This window comes from Lactuca serriola, chromosome 5, assembly GCF_051521515.1.
Source record: "Lactuca serriola cultivar US96UC23 chromosome 5, Lser_US96UC23_V15, whole genome shotgun sequence".
NCBI classification, from domain to species: Eukaryota; Viridiplantae; Streptophyta; class Magnoliopsida; order Asterales; family Asteraceae; genus Lactuca; species Lactuca serriola.
In genome coordinates this window covers 118,945,596-118,950,843 of record NC_136412.1, presented here as the reverse complement: position 1 = coordinate 118,950,843, position 5,248 = coordinate 118,945,596, and the positions used below count along the sequence as shown (strand labels likewise).

The window sequence follows — 5,248 nt, the reverse complement described above, 5'->3', positions numbered from 1 at the left end:
TTCTTAAAAAACTTTTGTTTATCAAAGCATGAGATCCATAAGTTGATGCATGAATGATTTTAAAAACATATATATATATATATATATATATATATATATATATATATATATATATATATATATATATATACACGAAGGGTATTTGGTAATATTGTTATAAAGTTTCGAACGAGTAATATTAAATTCCCCGGAAAACCCGATGTTTTTTTATGTTGACACGTATTCGTAATTACTGATTTTTGTATTGTCTTAACGAATGAGTATTGATTAATCCATATTGTATATCGTCCTAATTATTGTCTACTTTGATTTTCCGTAAGCCTTAACAAATGAAGAGAAGGGGAGTATTATGTCCCACTACTATCGTAAGAACCTTAGGCTATCGTGGATGCGAAAGACACAATGGTCCAACTCGCACTTGATTACTGTGACCTTAGTAGCTTTTCTAACGGGACACTTTGGCCCAATAGCACATATAACTATTGAAAGTCCTTTTATAAAATATTGGGTCATTGAAGGCCCAATAACATATATGCGTTATCCCTTTGGGCCCAAAGATCATGTTGGTGGGCTTGCAAGGCGCAACAAGCATGATTTGAAACTCATAAGCCCAAATTTGGTAGGTTTATTCCTTTTAGTCATCACATATCTATTGGAGAGTTTTGTTTTAGCGATTATTGTTTTGTATTGATTCGAAACCGAATCAATTCGTTTATAACGATATTTGGTATTGAAGGTGTATTTGTTTTTCGTTTTGTCGCTAGTCGAATATCTTGTATTTTATCATAATGAATGAATTTGTTTAGAAGTATGACTTTGACCGTTTTCACTACCTTTTTTTTATAAAAGTAACACTTTTAGTCCTTTATATAAAAGAATTTCATTTTTAGTCCTTAAAAACATTTTCTTGACACTTTTGTATCATAAACTTGTTGAAAAGACATTTTTAACCCAAATTATATTTAGTAAACAGACTTAGCCCTTCCAGAATGGTATTTCTCGGTTAGACCCCCAAATTTCGCAATTTTTACAGTTTTGGCCCAAAATACAAAAAGTTTACATTTTGACCCTTTTTGGAGTTTAAAAGTTTTTTACCTTAGAAATAGTTTTATTACACTTCATGTCCCCTGTTTTACAGAACATTACAATTCAGCCCTTTAAAAACTTCAATTTTTGCAATTTTGGGCTTGTTGGGCCGAAAAGCCCATATTTAGCCCAATAACTCAAATTTTTGCATTTTAAGTCCTTTGAAAATTTTAATATTCAGAAAAGGGATTATAAAAACTGATTTGACTCATTTGACCTTCAAGAAACTGTGACTTGGCAGTTTTTACCCTAAGTTTTGTATTTTTAACATTTTAAGCCCTAAAATGAGTTTTATGTTAAAGTTTGTTCCTTATAACCTTATAAACTATTTTTCTTGACTTGATTAGTGTAAAATAACTTAGATTATGTTTGTTTCCTTTCTCATGTCATAGATCTCGAATTATCACTCTTTTTGTTATATATTTATCTCAAAAACAAATAACATCACACACATACATGCATAAAATCACACATAGCATACACATACACACAGATCTACACATTTTCTTGTATTCTCCCCCATAAAACATATGAAAACCGAAAATAGAGGGGTATGAAACTCACCTTGAGTTGTTGTTTTGGTTTTGAAGAAGACTAGAAGAAGAAATTTCGATCCTAGCAAGTCCTCTTGGTAGATCTCGAGTTCAGATGATTTCTAAGATAGTGATCATGATTTTGTATGGATTAGGAAGAGTTTTTTTGATAAAACAAAGAGTCTAGGTCATAAATCCAAGCATGAACTTACCTTAGATGATGAGTTTGTGGAAGAATCTCTTTGAAAGCCTCTTAGATCTCGAAAATATGGAGAGGAGTGGAGAGAGTTTCCTTGAGAGAATTTTGAGTGAAGTGTGTGTGTGTGTGTGTTTGGGTTCGGCCGAGAGCAAAAGAGAGAGGAAGAGAAGAGAGAGTGAGTGATGAGATGGTGCATGGAGATATGAGTTATGTGCATGGAAGACCTCCATGTAAAAATGAGGTGGCAAGCATAAGTCAACTTCTTCCATCTTGGTGGGCTTGGGCCGAGAATGGAGAGGGGAAAAGGAAAGAATTGGGCCTTGAATGCTTAAATCTATTTTATGGTTAAGTTAGGTGATTTTTGGCCCAATAAAAATCAAAGAATGATTTTTATGACCTATTAGGGCTAATATAAATTTGTTTTGGTCCAATAAGGCCCATTAAAGTTAATCTAGTTTATTTTGGGTTCATAAGACCCAAAAATTTTAAGTTGCGTGTATATAGGTCCAATTAGGGCCCATTTGAGAGTTCTAGGTTCAAAATGGATAATTTGGAAGTTTATTGGTCTATTAGGTACAATAAGGAAGTGCTACTTCAAAGTGAAATCAAATTGGAATTTCAAAGGTTTCCAATTCTTTGTTGACCACTTGTAGAGCTAGAATATAGTATTTGATGGAGTTTTGTACATACTTTCATATTATTGATTCATAATTATTATATATCTTGTAGTTACAAGAGACCAAAATTTCTAGTTGTGACAAGAGAGTTTAATCTAAGCACCTTATAGTCGGCCATACTCACGATAACTCAATCCACGGGTAATTCAAAAGTTTTTGAATTCAGATGGAACCCAAAAGCCGTTTCTCTCTTTCTCTCTCTATTCAAGAATGGCGAAACGCTAATTTCTCCGGTAAAAGATGTTGCCCCTCTTTCATCATCCGCAAGATCTCGAGATAGATGTGAAACGCATCCCACTACCGCTATCCACCAGGTCTTTCTCCTACATATGCTCTCCAGCTTGATCTATGTCATTTTTTGTTGTTCATTTTTCAATCTTTTATCTTCAGTTAATCTTTTGATGTTGGGTTTTTGTTGCATCAACAAATGAGTTTATCAAGAACAAGGTGGGTTTAAAAGTAAAGATTTTGAATTAATATCCTTTTGTGCTCTGAGTCGTCTTTGGTTCAATCTAATGATTTTATCATTTAGTTTTATAAAATTTGTTCAATCTTCTTTAGTTTGTCTTCTAATAAAAGTTTACGTCTTCTATAGGATAGCACATGTACCTCTTGGCTAAATCTTCTTGATCACCTACTCCATCGTCTCACTTCGTCTTACCAACGATCACCACCGTTATTTCTCCTTAACAACCAGCTCTACCATATGCCCATGCTCTCTAATAATTTGACCCTGATTTCTATTTTCAAAGCTCTAACCACATGTACCATTTTCGACCTAGATTTATATGATGTTTTGTGTGTAAATGCTCGAAAACCTCACCATTTACCATGACTTCATTAAGAATATGTAGTGACTTTGAGTCTCTAACATGAGGTATCATTTCTCACCTAGATTTCTATGGTTTCATATCAATTGGGTGTTCTGGATCATAAAATGTCGAAAAACTCATTCTTTTACCTTAATTCTGTTCATAATCTTGTGGAGCTTCGAACATCTAAACTCAGGTATCATTTCTGACCAAAATTTCTATGTTATCGATCATTTGTAAAATGTAATATAAAGAACTTTATTTTCTTTCGATTTTGTCTATTTTTTCTGTTTTACGCATTCTTTTTGTTTGTGTCTATCTTATTATTTTTGTATATCGCTTATATGGCAACAGTAAAAATAATCATGGTCGATATTGTGATGAGTCTTGAAGAAATGTGCATAATATTGCCAAAATCAGTGGTATTAGTAAAGCACTACATGTATTGGTTGTCACTTTTATTATTTAGCTATTAATGGATTTTTTTTCAGTGTTGGTGTAAAAAGAGAGTTTGGTGTACATGTGATCTTCTACTTCTGCAGTAAAAAAACAATTTAGAACCTTTGTTCCAATCTAAATCTTGTCAATCACTTTTTCATCCCAAATAAGTGTTTTTCACTTATTACCGTCAGACAAAATTTTGATCAGGTTCGTTTGTTTGCTTAAATGGCTGCTAATTCATAACACTTTAGTTTAACTTTTTCGACTCCTAATGTTTTTTCATGGTCGCAAATTTGTTTTTTCTAACACGAATATTTGTTTCAAAGATTTTTGCTTTTAGTGGTTTGTCTATACGATGGTGACTTAAAAGAGGTAAAAATAGGAATATAATGTTAATAGCCTATGATTTTTATTCTACTCTTCTGAAGGGTGTTTCATACTATGTGGCTACAATCTTGTGTTTTGAATCTGCAATATTTTGATTTTGCAGGGTACAAATTTTGATTATGAAAGATTAGATGTAGCCGGATGTTGTCTAATTCGTCCAGTTCAGCCCTTGTTTGCTCTAATTGCCCTTGTGGTTGTTGCCCATGCATAGTTGTACCCATTTGGTGGAATTAAGCGGAATTCTTTCTCAATTTTGTCAAAGTATGACTATTTGCCACTGATGTCACCATGTGGTTGTCCTTGGTTTTTTGTCAAATTTCAAAAGTTGGTTGTTACTGTTGGTGTGAGCTTTAAACTTCATTGCTATTGTTTTGATCCTTTGAGGTATGCTTTGTGATCGAATTTCACAAGAGGAGTTTCCCTAAGTCAAATGTGTTTTTTTATTTGTATTGTAGTTTATAGATGTTGCATTATATTTTGGTGTTGGTCAGTTGTTTCTGTTTTTTTTTTCTTTTTTTCTATGTACTTTGTATTACTTTCCAACTTCCTGTTGGGTTTTAGTTTATGAAAGAGTTTGAAAACATTCAAGTATGTAAGAACAGCTACAAAAATCATCATGAGTTAAAAAGAGATTTATGTTTGTTATTCAATGTAACCTATGTCTTTGTTCTGTGCATTATGTTTTATTTAAAAGATAAAATGAGATTTATGTTTGTTATTTGTTTTTAATTTGTTTTACAATTATTTAGATTCTCATAGAAATGTTGATTATTTCACAGTAATGTTCTATATCATTTGTGATGACAAAGGTTATTGTTTTTGTTTATTTTTTTCTAAAGAGTAATGACCATTAATCATTTTAAGTTCTTTTTCGGTTTAGTTCAAAAAGATTGGTAAAAGTTGTTTTAGTTGCATTAAAATACTACTAACTTTTTATTTTTAAAATTTTATGTTTAAAAATATACTTTTCATGTGAAGGTTTTTAAATTTAATGATTTAATATGTTTTTTTTTTAATTTATAAGTTTTTTTTTTGTCCAAATAAAAATAAATGAAATAATTGATTTAATATATATGTTAATGAGAGTCAAGTTGATAAAATAAGAGATTTAAA

At 31.5% G+C, this 5,248-nt stretch overlaps 1 long non-coding RNA gene across 2 annotated transcripts; it reads left to right on the top strand.

Moving 5' to 3' along the window:
• Positions 1 to 2,505: 2,505 nt before the first annotated feature.
• Positions 2,506 to 4,790, top strand: LOC145052895 (uncharacterized). 2 transcript variants are annotated; one of them, XR_013684275.1, is made up of 3 exons: positions 2,506 to 2,809; positions 3,091 to 3,550; positions 4,239 to 4,790. It is a non-coding gene; the product is annotated as an uncharacterized LOC145052895 (long non-coding RNA). The 2 variants fall into 2 exon arrangements; XR_013684274.1 differs by having other exon boundaries at positions 2,510 to 2,809; positions 3,091 to 3,503.
• Positions 4,791 to 5,248: the final 458 nt, after the last annotated feature.